At 40.6% G+C, this 14,419-nt stretch overlaps 1 protein-coding gene and 1 pseudogene across 1 annotated transcript in view; both read left to right on the top strand.

Moving 5' to 3' along the window:
• Window positions 1–14,419, top strand: part of SMOC1 (SPARC related modular calcium binding 1) — a 156,373-nt gene that overhangs the window by 67,215 nt on the left and 74,739 nt on the right.
• Window positions 1,527–1,626, top strand: LOC116750067 (annotated as a pseudogene).

Here is a 14,419-nt window from a genome sequence, read left to right on the forward strand (position 1 = left end):
TGTGTGTCTGTGTTGTGTGGTTTCCGTGTGTGGGCGGGGTTGTCTGTGTATGTGGGTGCCTGTGTATGTGTGTGTGGTATATGCGTGTGATGTGTGGTATGTGGTATCTGTGTGCGTGTGTGGTGTCTGCATGTGCGTGCATGTACACTCGTGTGTGCATACACTCGGATTCTAAAATTTCCTTTCAGGCAGTCCTACCTCTGATCCTGTATGATCTGCTGGCTAGAGCTTGTGTAAAAGTAATGCTGGCTATGTTGAAGTTGGCACAGACTGAAACACGGGCAGCATGGGACAACGGGGTGGTAAAGCTTTCAGGCTGCAGGTGGGGACACAGTCTAGGGGCGGAGGTGGCTCTAAGAAAGTGGGGAGGACCACTGGACAAGGGTGGGTCAGCACTTGCTTGGGACGGGCCTGGTGCCCAGACTCCCTCTGTGGAGTGGAGTAGTGTCCGGGGACTACTACCTGAGGGCTGGAAGCAGAGGCCTCAGGACTTACACAGCTTCCCAGTAATCCTGAGTCTTGGGGCAAAGGCTGTAGGCTGGCCTCTGGTCCACTGGGTTTCAGGTTTCATTTCGGGGCTGGGCCCAGGGGATTGCTGATTTCAGACCAAGGGCAGGTGGAAGTGGAAATGGGAGGGGTGGTGAGGTCGGGACTCCGTATTTTTTAAAGTTTCCCCGCTGATTCAAGTGTTCAGCCAGTTAGCCATAAAAAGAAACGAAACTGAGTTATTTGTAGTGAGGTGGATGGACCTAGAGTCTGTCATACAGAGTGAAGTAAGTCAGAAAGAGAAACACAAATACCGTATGCTAACACATATATATGGAATCTAAAAAAGAAGTCATGAAGAACCTAGGGGCAGGATGGGAATAAAGACGCAGACCTACTGGAGAATGGACTTGAGGATATGGGGAGGGGGAAGGGTAAGCTGTGACAAAGTGAGAGAGTGGCATGGACATATATATACTACCAAACGTAAAATAGATAGCTAGTGGGAAGCAGCTGCATAGCACAGGGAGATCAGCTGAGTGCTTTGTGACCACCTGGAGGGGTGGGATAGGGAGGGTGGGAGGGAGGGAGACGCAAGAGGGAAGAGATATGAAAACATATGTATATGTATAACTGATTCACTTTGTTATAAAGCAGAAACTAACACACCTTTGTAAAACAATTATGCTCCAATAAAGATGTTTAAATATAATAATAATCCATAAATAAAATTAAAAGACAACCAATAAAGTAGAGTTTTAAAAAAGAAAAGAAAAAAAAGTGTTCAGCCAGGATCGAGAACCACAGGGTTAAGCTGACCTTGGCTGCCCACCCTGTGAGAGGTGCTTTTATTCATTTTCTTGCTTAAGTCTCACCACAAGCCTGCCAGGTAGGTGTTAGTGTCCTCATTTACAGAAGATGCAACCACAGCGGGTCGCAGAGTGGCCAGGGAGCTGGGAGTCCAACTCAGATCCCTCCAGCTCCAAAGCCCTCAATACTCTTGCTGTTCTCTGAACTGGCAGCTTTAAAGGAGGCTCTGAGTGCTCGCTTCGGCAGCACGTGTACTAAAATTGGAACGATACAGAGAAGATGAGCATGGCCAGGGGTGACATGCAAATTCGTGAAGCGTCCCATGTTTTATCGTGACTTCACCCCGTCTCAAAATTCTCCCAGAAATGTGACTCTTTAATGTGTAGCTATCATAATAAATAAAATAAACGTATGGTGCAAAATTTTAGATGAAATGTATAAAAATATTAAAATTCATATCTATATAAAAAACAAATATGTACTAAAATTCCATTCTGAGAGGTTTAATCAAGCTCTCTCCTTTAACTTGAATATTATACTGTTTTGTTTCTTTTCTATAGAAATAAAAATGCCTATTAAAAAAAAAACAAAGGAGGCTCTGAGGTGGAGACTGGAGGAAGGCAGTCTAGTGCGGTAGTTAGCACACCGCTCCTGGAGCTAGATGGCCTGGGCATGAACGCACGCACCACCTCAGGCGCGTTGCTGAACTTCCCTGGGTCACAGTACCCTTATGTGAAAAATGGAGACTGTGATCTCCATTGTCGTTCTATGTGGTAATAATTATTATTATATTATATGTGTTACATGTTACTATTATTATTACTATTATTGAGTATTGCTGTAGCTTACCTCATAGGGTTGTGATGAGGATTAAATGAGTTAACACATAAAATCTTTGGAACACATAAATGCTATATGGATATCTGTCATTATCATCATCATTATCCCCATCTCTACTCTGGTTCTACTGCTCAAATCTTCCCAAGATGTTACAGATGATGTCACCTAAGGAAAAGAAAGTGTTTTGTCGAAGCTTCCCCCCCATCAATTCTTTATCATTTTTTCTAGTGAAAAGAGTGCAGGTGATCTTTGTGCTGAGAATTCATGTATGCAGGAGAAAATCAAACCCCTCACAGCTGAGTTTGGGGCTGAGACGAGGCGAATAAGGAGGAGGCGGAATCCTTTTTTCCCCCTTTCTCTGGACCTCTGTAATTCTGAGTGTGTTACTTATGAGAACGGTTGACCCCTGCCCCCTTGGTTCTGAAGCGTTTGCTGCCTCGTGACAGACAGCCGCTGGCCAGCTTTTGTTTCGGTGAGGCCAGGCTGGACCAGGTGGTGTTTGCCGGGGAGGGGAACTTCCAGATTAGTCCAGGCAGAGTTGCTAAGTGAGGGGGCCCCTGAAGTGCAGCAAAGGGTGGATAGACAGTCAAGAGCCCCCTCATTTGTTTGACACACTAAGCACTGCCATGTGTCTGCAGGCTCGAGGCTGGATCACCCCAGTGGGCAGCCAGGAAGCCAGACAGCTGGTCAGTCCCCGTTACAGGGACTGAAATGGATGTGCCTTTTCCCTTGATCAAAGACACTGCAATAACTTCACAAAATGAGTCTGCCTCTTTGAGTGTGCTTCAGTTGTACTGACAGGCTGCCAAAAGGCTAGGAGAAAAAAATGCTTTTCTCCCTCCTCCAGCCTCCACTGTCTCTTAGCTGGACTTCTTTGTTTTTGTTTCTTTTTTAAGACCAAAACCCAGAGAGCAGATACATTGTTTTAATATTGTTTAGAATATTGACATGCATGCATCCTGGTGTTAATAACATGTTTTAGTCCTGTGAATTATTACTCAGTAACATGCTCTTGAAGTTTATGGAGGGAGTGAGAGGACCCTAATGGGACTGGGTTTGTCTGGCATGGGACACAGCTTGGGCCCACGTGACTGGGTTGCCTTTAATGGGGTTCATGTGGGATGCAATGGTCTCTGTTCTCTAATTTGTTTCCCCTTGACCGCTTCCCTCGATACCCCCCAGCCCAACTCACACAGCAGAGTGGTAAACATTACAACATTAGGTTTTTAAAAACCTTGATATCTAGTCCACATCTCAGACCATTAAATCAAATTCTGGGAGAGGCACCCAGACATTATTATTATTTCAAGCTCCCAGGTGATGCCAGGGTTCGGTCCAAGTTGTGAATGACCTGCTGTTGTAAGGGCTTCATCACTCCTGTTCTTGGTTGTGTCACTGGAATGTGGAGTTAAGGCTTTTTGCTGACCTGTTGAGTAAGGTTGGGAGCTACTGGTTTTGTCCTTTGGCGTGGTCCTATCTGTTTTCCCTTCTGGGTATCAGGAATGTAACTCCTGACATCTGGTCTACCGAGTCCTCTGCCAAGCTGTTTTCTGCTGCCCAATATAACTGAAGTCAGAGCCGTAGTAGCGATTTCAGTAGTGAAGGGTATGGGATCACCACCACCAGGATGTTGGCTAGAGCTTGTCAAGCTTACGCAGCACTGAATAATAATGATGGCAACTTTTTACTGAGTGCTATTTGGTACCAGGCACTGAGTTTTACACCCATTAATCTTTACTAGGACCTTTTGAGGTAGTTATTACTACCCTTATTTATACTGGAAAACTGAGTTTCAGAGGGGTTGAATAACATGTTCAAGGTCACTAAGGATTTGTGCCTAATTTCAAGGCCTGTGCTCTTGACTTTTTTATGCTACAGAAGTGTCCTTGATGCATTTTCATTACCATTATTATCCCAGAAGTCCCCTCTCTGATGCTGTTGACCAATCAATCAAGCAAACATAAAAAAAAAAAAACTCCTTTTGCTTATGGAAATGTTCAAACATACAAAAAAGTAGAAATAATAGTATAATGAACTCCGTGTACCTACCTGTCACCCAGATTCAACAATGATTAACATGTGGCTGATTCTGTCTCATCTTTACCCTATTTTCATCTCCCACCCCAAACTGAATTGCTTCAAAGCAGGTCCCAGACACAATATTTTTTCATCTCAGACATTTTGGAGCTCTGCTACGTTCTGGGTTGTGAGCTGGTTGGCTATGGTGGAGTCAAGAAATGTCACGGTCTGTGCCTTCAAGGAGCTTACATGCAGAAAAGATATGAGGACATATATTGAAGTAGCTAGCTCGTATACAAGACCCTATATGTACAACGGGGTATATTTCAAATGCCCACTTACAGGTCAGTAATTTGGAATTCTGAGTGATTTTATTGTTGAGAAAATATATACAAATTAAAAATTTCTGAATATAAAAAATGCCTTAAACAAAGCAAAAAGGCAAGTGACGTATATTAGCCTTAATGACAAAAGGCTAATATTAGACAAAAAACTCTTACAAACCAGGAAGAAAGAGATCCTAGTAGAAAAGTGGGCAAGAGATATCAATAAGCAGGTCACACAATAATAACAAATAGACAATAAGTGACTATGAATGATATTTTCCTTAGTAATTAAAGAAATACAAATAAAAATAACGATGTGTCATTTTGCTTACCAAATTGTTCACACTTGGAAAAGAGATAGTAATATTCAGGCCTGGGTGAAGGGAAAAGGCTACCTCCACACTGTACTTGAAAAGGTAAATTGGCACTGACATTTTATGAGATAATTTTGCAATATGGGTCAAAAGTCCTTAATTGTGCCCACATCTTGAGCCTGAAATTTCACTTCTAGGAATATATTCTAAAGAAATAATTAAAGATACGTGCAAATATTTAGCCACAAGGATTTCCATCTAAGTTCTGCTTATAGTTGCAAAAATTTGGAAACAATCTAAGTATCCACAATAGAGAAGCGCTTAAACAAATCATGGCATAGCCATTCTTTGCAGCTAGTAGAATGACGTGTTGTAGTTGCTTATTTTACATAGCGTGTGTGTATATATGTATATTAGATACTTAATCAAATAATCAAAAGAGAAATACTTTCATTTTTTTCCAAATAGAAAAGCTATATACACTTTGTAAAAAAAATTCTGACAATACAGAAGTACGTAGGTAGAAAGGTAAGGTCAGTGATTTCATCTCTTTGAAGTAATAACAATTAAGTCTATAACCCACTAGTTTTTTTTTTTTCTTTATGTACTTATCATTATTTAGGATAAAAATGATAAAATGTCATATATCGTTTTCTAATGCTTTCTTATACTAATTATATTGTGGACTTATTTCCAGGTTAATTATACATAACTCTACCTCATTTTTTTAAATGGCTGCTTTATATTCCATTGTATGAATGTACCATGAATTCTGGAAATTTGAGAATTAAATTTATGGAAGTTGAATACGGGGTCAAAAGGACATGCACTTTTTAAGGCATTTGATACAAACTCCCAAATTGCCTTCTAGTGTTGAGCAATAATGTGATCGATTAGCGGTTGTTACCAAATACATTCCCAATCCATTTTAATTTTTTTGTGTAGATGGATTGTAGTTCTAATAATACTGTACAATATAAAACACCATTCATAATGTTACTGCTACATGAAAAAATGTACTGTGTTTCCCACTTTGAGCCCCATGTTCCAGGAACAGCCTTTCTTGATATAGCTCTGTTTGGCACCCACGCTTTCCCCATTTTTCCTCATTCTTTTTTTTTTTTTAAACATCTTTACTGGAGTATAATTGCTTTACACTGGTGTGTTAGTTTCTGCTTTATAACAAAGTGAATCATTTATACATATACATATGTTTCCATATCTCTTCCCTCTTGCGTCTTCCTCCCTCCCACCCTCCCTATTCCACTCCTCCAGGCAGTCACAAAGCACCGAGCTGATCTCCCTGTGCTATGCGGCTGCTTCCCACTAGCTATCTACCTTACATTTGGTAGTGTATATATGTCCATGCCTCTCTCTCGCTTTGTCACAGCTTACCCTTCCTTCTCCCCATATCCTCAAGTCCATTCTCTAGTAGGTCTGTGTCTTTTTTCCTGTCTTACCCCTAGGTTCTTCATGACATTTTTTTTTTCTTTCCATATATATGTGTTAGCATACGGTGTTTGTCTTTCTCTTTCTGACTTACTTCACTCTGTATGACAGACTCTAGGTCTATCCACCTCATTACAAATAGCTCAATTTCGTATCTTTTTATGGCTGAGTAATATTCCATTGTATATATGTGCCACATCTTCTTTATCCATTCATCTGTTGATGGACACTTAGGTTGTTTCCATCTCCGGGCTATTGTAAATAGAGCTGCAATGAACATTTTGGTACATGACTCTTTTTGAATTTTGGTTTTCTCAGGGTATATGCCCAGTAGTGGGATTGCTGGGTCATATGCTAGTTCTATTTGTAGTTTTTTAAGGAACCTCCGTACTGTTCTCCATAGTGGCTGTACCAATTCACATTCCCACCAGCAGTGCAAGAGTGTTCCGTTTTCTCAACAGCCTCTCCAGCATTTATTGTTTCTAGATTTTTTGACGATGGCCATTCTGACTGGTGTGAGATGATATCTCATTGTAGGTTTGATTTGCATTTCTCTAATGATCAATGACGTTGAGCATTCTTTCATGTGTTTGTTGGCAGTCTGTATATCTTCTTTGGAGAAATGTCTATTTAGGTCTTCTGCCCATTTTTGGATTCGGTTGTTTGTTTTGTTGATATTGAGCTGCATGAGCTGCTTATAAATTTTGGAGATTAATCCTTTGTCAGTTGCTTCATTTGCAAATATTTTCTCCCATTCTGAGGGTTGTCTTTTGGTCTGGTTTATGGTTTCCTTTGCTGTGCAAAAGCTTTGACGTTTCATTAGGTCCCATTTGTTTATTTTTGTTTTTATTTCCATTTCTCTAGGAGGTGGGTCAAAAAGGATTTTGCTGTGATTTATGTCATAGAGTGTTCTGCCTATGTTTTCCTCTAAGAGTTTGATAGTTTCTGGCCTTACATTTAGGTCATTAATCAATTTTGAGCTTAGGGAATGATCTAGTCTCACACTTTTACCTGTAACTGTCCAGTGTTCCCATAACCACTTATTGAAGAGGCTGTCCTTTCTCCACTGTACATTCCTGCCTCCTTTATCAAAGATAAGGTGACCATATGTGCGTGGGTTTATCTCTGGGCTTTCTATCCTGTTCCATTGATCTATCTTTCTGTTTTTGTGCCAGTACCATACTGTCTTGATTACTGTAGCTTTGCAGTATAGTCTAAAGTCAGGGAGCATGATTCCTCCAGCTCCGTTTTTCATTCTCAAGATTGCTTTGTCTATTCGGGGTCTGATCATCTCAATAGATGCAGAGAAAGCTTTCGACAAAATTCAACACCCATTTATGATAAAAACCCTGCAGAAAGTAGGTATAGAGGGAACTTTCCTCAACATAATAAAGGCCATATATGACAAACCCACAGCCAACATTGTTCTCAATGGTGAAAAACTGAAACCATTTCCACTAAGATCAGGAACAAGACAAGGTTGCCCACTCTCACCAATCTTATTCAACATAGTTTTGGAAGTTTTAGCCACAGCAATCAGAGAAGAAAAGGAAATAAAAGGAATCTAAATCAGAAAAGAAGAAGTAAAGCTGTCACTGTTTGCAGATGACATGATACCATACATAGAGAATCCTAAAGATGCTACTAGAAAACTACTAGAGCTAATCAATGAATTTGGTAAAGTAGCAGGATACAAAATTAATGCACAGAAATCTCTGGCATTTCTATACACTAATGATGAAAAATCTGAAAGTGAAATCAAGACAACACTCCCATTTACCATTGCAACAAAAAGAATAAAATATCTAGGAATAAACCTACCTAAGGAGACAAAAGACCTGTATGCAGAAAATTATAAGACACTGATGAAAGAAATTAAAGATGATACAAATAGATGGAGAGATATGCCATGTTCTTGGGTTGGAAGAATCAACATTGTGAAAATGACTATACTACCCAAATCAATCTACAGATTCAATGCAATCCCTATCAAACTACCACTGGCATTTTTCACAGAACTAGAACAAAAATTTCACAATTTGTATGGAAACACAGTTTTCCTCATTCTAATCACTCTTCCCCACACCAACACACATGTATATAGGCTTTTTCATTTCCCGAGGTCTTTTTTTTTTTTGCCATAGGGATCTGGGGAGCTGTATTTTCTTCTTGATGATGCTTTGTTCAGAAGTTGGAAGTGCAAAGAGAAAGTTCTGTGGTTTTTTGGCAAAGACAGTGGGTCCCCCTCGTCAGCATTTTTATAGCTCTTACTGTTGCATTTTCTAAAACCTGGGGAACTGCAGCTTGTTTCCTAAGTGCTGGTGCCTGAGCTGTGAAGCAGGTCTTGAGGTTCCTTTTTAGTGCCTCTTCTCCCCACCCCCATAGTACAGAATTGCACGTCCTGAAATCACCCCCGTGGGCTGAGTTGTGTGACTAGCTTGCCTTGGAAACACCTGGGTTTACCATCTGGGTCTCCCTCTTCCAGGTTCTCAGCAAGTACTGAAGGTAGGGATGTTTTTCATCAATAGTGAACCTTTGCTGACCTCAGCTGATGAAACGCTGGTAGGCTGGAGCGCTGAGCATCGTCTTAGGGGAAAGGATTTGTCCCATCTTTGATGAGTCCAAGGGCTACGTCTTTTTGTCATGTGGAACTATCTTACCTAGAGCAATAGTGTGGATGTCTCTTCAGACAGTGCAGAGAGCTCTCTAGGTAAAGTACTAAGAGCCTGCCTGCATCCGTAGCTGGAATGTTCTGAGCTTCTCCAGCCATAACCAGTTCCTTTGGATGTCTCCAAACACAGCCAGTTCTGTATGTCTTAGTGGACTGTGCCAACTTTTTTTTTCTTTTTTTCAAAGGAGTCACACTGTTAAATATTTAAGTCCATCCTTTATGTACAGATGGCATAATGGCCAAGAGACCCACTGTTGGGTCAGCTGTTGCTTTTCTTTGTCCTTTTCTGTTAAAGGACGATTTGAACATCTACTGTGCCCAGGGCATCTTACTACTTGTTTTACATGTGTTTTTCATTGCATTGCTTTTGTTCCAAACAACCAGATGTTGCGTATGATAATTTACATGAAAATGCCCATAACACAGCACATACTTGCTGTTCAGCAAGTGTTAGTTTTCTTCCTCTTTGGTCTCATTTTGCTCAACCGTAAAATGGGAGAGCTAGTTGGGCTCTTCCAGAGGTCGGCAAACGGTGACCTGTGGGCCGGCCACCTGGTTTTGTTATTTAAAATAGCAACTCTATTAAGATAGAATTCACATGCCATAAAATTTATCCCTTTAAATGTATGATTCAGTGGTTTTTAGTGTATTTACAGAGTTGTGTAACCATCACCACTGTCTAATGACAGAACATTTTCATCACCCAAGAACAAATCCTTGTACCACTGGGAGTCATATGAAAGTAAATGTTTAATTTTGTAAATGAGGGCAGGGACAGGGCCTGATGCCTCCACGTGCAGGAAGGACTTGTCTAGTAAGTGACTCATATGATCTCTCACACATGGTGAGAGCCACCACTGTCAACTTTTCAGTGAGAGAACTGGCACCCCCTGGGTCACCCACAGGTGCAGAGGAGGGCAAGATGAGGGTGGATGGAGCTCCAACACTATATCCATTGTGTTCTGTAGTGACTTGCCTACCCCAACCACTGCTCCAATGGCCTATGGCCACTGAGCATCTTCTCCCAGATTGGCTGGCATCATTTGCTTTGGAGCAAGTTGCAGGGTCTGGGTGCTCCCAGCTGAGCATCGGACCTCTGCATAGCCTCTGGTGAGTCTGTCCCTACAGTCTATTGTGGAAATGAAAGGAGCAAGCTCTGGGTGGTATCTGCAGCTGCTCTTCTGCAGAGGGTTGTACTTGGGAGGGAGGGAGGGAAGGATGGAGGCCTGCTTCTCTGGCCTTCCTGCTGCTTATGGAAAAGGGGAGACTCAGTGAAGGAGGTTTCAATCACCCTCCCTGCTGTTCTTTTCTTTTTCAGATAATAACACCACCACCTGTATAGCACTTACTATGTGCAAAGGTGTTTTATAAGTGCCTGACACACATTAACTTATTCAATCCTCACTATGACTTATGAGTAGACACTATTATATTCTTATTTTATAGCTAAGGAATCTGAGCCACAGAGAAGTTGAGTAGCTTGCCCGGGGTCATGCAGCTTGCAAGTGGCAGAGTCAGGATTCAAACCCAAGCAGCCTGGCACCAGGGTTCTTGGTCCTAACCACTACTCTATACTGCCTCTTAAAGGAGATTGCCATAAAGGAGATTGCCAACTTTCATAATGATATTGCCAAACTGGAGCATATCCAGGAGGATAACTAAGGAGAGAAGGTTAGGAAATTATGTCACATGAGGAATATTCAAAGGAGCCAGAGGTTGGTTTCAAGATAAGAAGAACCAAAGGGTGAATGGGAAAGAGGTGACCACAGGGCTGCATGAGAGTTGTTTCAAACTTTGTCTGTGGATGACAATAGCTTTTTCTTGAACAGTCCCACAGAGCCAACCCAGGATCACTGAGTAAAATATTTGATGATTCTGACTCAAACTACGGAACTATTTTCAAGAGGAGGAAACCATAGATGGACTATTTTACTCAAACAGAACTTAACTTTCCATCCCAGGAAGAGGGCAGGCAAGACTGAATGGGCATCCAGCAGGGCTGCTGTGGGACAAGGGAGTTAAACTGATGACCTCTGGGAATAACCTCCACACTTTTTAGAGTTTATGTTATGAGACTAATGTTCAACCCGGTGGTTAGGCACATAGTAGGCCCACAGCAAACACTTATTCGGGAACCTTTTCAGGCAGAGCCATGAACACACACACATTCAGGGCTATTGCCACTCCGCTGTGGATGCATATGACACGCTAGGAGGTGACCCTGCAGGTCAGTCAACTAAACTCTTCTCAAAAATGAACAGGATCAGAATTTTTTTTTTTTCCCTGTCAAAGTAGGGAAAAGTAAAAGGAATATGGAAGGGAGGTATGAAGGCAGAAAATTTTAACTAAAAGTGAAGTCAGATATGGGAAACAAGAAAGAGCCCCCACTCCTGTAGGCCAGTTTTGTCCCACCACTGGCCAGATTGTCACAGTTCTGATGTGAACAACGCTCCTACACAAGAGGGACTTTTTAATTGGATATATTTTTAAACATCTTTATTGGAGTATAATTGCTTTACAATGGCATGTTAGTTTCTGCTGTATAACAAAGTGAATCAGCTATACATATACACATATCCCCATATTTCCTCCCTCTTGCGTCTCCCTCCCACCCTCCCTATCCCACCCCTCTAGGTGGTCACAAAGCACCGAGCTGATCTCCCTGGGCTATGCGGCTGCTTCCCACTACCTATCTGTTTTACGTTTGGTAGTGTATATATGTCCATGCCACTCTCTCACGTTGTCACAGCTTACCCTTCCCCCTCCCCGTGTCCTCAAGTCCATTGTCTAGTAGGTCTGTGTCTTTATTCCTGTCTTAGCCCTAGGTTCTTCATGACATTTTTTTTTCTTAGATTCCATATATATGTATTAGCATATGGTATTTGTTTTTCTCCTTCTGACTTACTTCATTCTGTATGACAGACTCTAGGTCTATCCACCTCACTACAAATAACTCAATTTCATTTCTTTTTATGGCCGAGTAATATTCCATTGTATATATGTGCCACATGTTCTTTATCCATTCATCTGTCGATGGACACTTAGGTTGTTTCCATGTCCTGGCTATTGTAAATAGAGCTGCAATGAACATTTTGGTACATGACTCTTTTTGAATTATGGTTTTCTCAGTGTATATGCCCAGTAGTGGGATTGCTGGGTCGTATGGTAGTTCTATTTGTAGTTTTCTAAGGAAGCTCCATACTGTTCTCCATAGTGGCTGTATCAATTTACATTCCCACCAGCAGTGCAAGAGTGTTCCATTTTCTCTACACCCTCTCCAGCATTTATTATTTGTAGATTTTTTTGATGATGGCCATTCTGACTAGTGTGAAATGATATCTCATTGTAGGTTTGTTTGCATTTCTCTAATGATTAATGATGTTGAGCATTCTTTCATGTGTTTGTTGGCAATCTGTATATCTTCTTTGGAGAAATGTCTATTTAGGTCTTCTGCCCATTTTTGGATTCGGTTGTTTGTTTTTTTGATATTGAGCTGCCTGAGCTGCTTGTAAATTTTGGAGATTTATCCTTTGTCAGTTGCTTCGTTTGCAAATATTTTCTCCCATTCTGAGGGTTGTCCTTTCGTCTTGTTTATGGTTTCCTTTGCTGTGCAAAAGCTTTTAAGTGACATTAGGTCCCATTTGTTTATTTTTGTTTTTATTTCCATTTCTCTACGAGGTGGGTCAAAAAGGATCTTGCTGTGATTTATGTTATAGAGTGTTCTTCCTATGTTTTCCTCTAAGAGTTTTATGGTGTCTGACCTTACATTTAGGTCTTTAATCCATTTTGAGTTTATTTTTGTGTATGGTGTTAGGGAGTGTTCTAACTTCATTCTTTTACATGTAGCTGTCCAGCTTTCCTAGTACCACTTATTGAAGAGGCTGTCTTTTCTCCATTGTATATTCTTGCCCCCTTTATCAAAGGTAAGGTGACCATATGTGCGTGGGTTTATATCTGGGCTTTCTATCCTCTTCCATTTATATATATTTCTGTTTTTGTGCCAGTACCATACTGTCTTGATTACTGTAGCTTTGTAATACAATCTGAAGTCAGGGAGCATGATTCCTCCAGCTCCGTTTTTCTTTTTCAGGATTGCTTTGGCTATTCGGGGTCTTTTGTGTTTCCATACAAATTGTGAATTTTTTTGTTGCGGTTCTGTGAAAAATGCCATTGGTAGTTTGATAGGGATTGCGTTGAATCTGTAGTTTGCTTTGGGTAGTATAGTCATTTTCACAATGTCCATTCTTTCAACCCAAGAACATGGTATGTCTCTCCATCCGTTTGTATCATCTTTAATTTCTTTCATCAGTGTCTTATAATTTTCTGCATACAGGTCTTTTGTCTTCTTAGGTAGGTTTATTCCTAGGTATTTCATTCCCTTTGTTGCAGTGGTAAATGGGAGTGTTTCCTTAATTCCACTTTCATATTTTTCATCATTCGTGTATAGGAATGCAAGAGATTTCTGTGCATTAATTTTGTATCCTGCTACTACTTTACCAAATACATTCATTAGCTCTAGTAGTTTTCTGGTGGCATCTTTAGGATTCTTTATGTATACTATCATGTCATCTGCAAACAGTGACAGTTTACCTCTTCTTCTGGTTTGGATTCATTTTATTTCTTTTTCATCTGTAATTGCTGTGGCTAAAACTTCCAAAACTATGTTGAATAAGATTGGTGAGAGTGGGCAACCTTGTCTTGTTCCTGATCTTAGTGGAAATGGTTTCAGTTTTTCACCATTGAGAATGATGTTGGCTGTGGGTTTGTCATATATGGCCTTTATTATGTTGAGGAAAGTTCCCTCTATACCTACTTTCTGGAGGGTTTTTATCATAAATGGGTGTTGAATTTTGTCAGAAGCTTTTTCTGCATCTATTGAGATGATCATATGGTTTTTATCGTTCAATTTGTTAATATGGTTTATCACACTGATTGATTTGCATATATTGCCGAATCCCTGCATTCCTGGGATAAACCCCACTTGATCATGGAGTATGATCCTTTTAATGTGCTGTTGGATTCTGTTTGCTAGTATTTTCTTGAGGATTTTGCATTGATGTTCATCAGTGATAATGGCCTGTAGTTTTCTTTTTTTCTGACATCTTTGTCTTCTTTTGGTATCAGGGTGATTGTGGCCTCATAGAATGAATTTGGGAGTGTTAACCCCTCTGCTATATTTTGGAAGAGTTTGACAAGGATAGGTGTTAGCTCTTCTCTAAATGTTTGATAGAAGTCGCTTGTGAAGCCATCTGGTCCTGGGCTTTTGTTTGTTGGAAGATTTTTAATCATAGTTTCAATTTCAGTGCTTGTGATTGGTCTGTTTATATTTTCTATTTCTTCCTGGTTCAGTCTCAGAAGGTTGTGCTTTTTTAAGAATTTGTCCATCTCCTCCAGGTTGTCCATTTTATTGGCATATAGTTGCTTATAGTATAATCTCTCATGATTCTTTGTATTTCTGCAGTGTCAGTTGTTACTTCTCCTTTTTCATTTCTAATTCTATTGAT

The sequence above is a fragment of the Phocoena sinus genome, chromosome 2 (assembly GCF_008692025.1).
Source record: "Phocoena sinus isolate mPhoSin1 chromosome 2, mPhoSin1.pri, whole genome shotgun sequence".
Taxonomy (NCBI): domain Eukaryota; kingdom Metazoa; phylum Chordata; class Mammalia; order Artiodactyla; family Phocoenidae; genus Phocoena; species Phocoena sinus.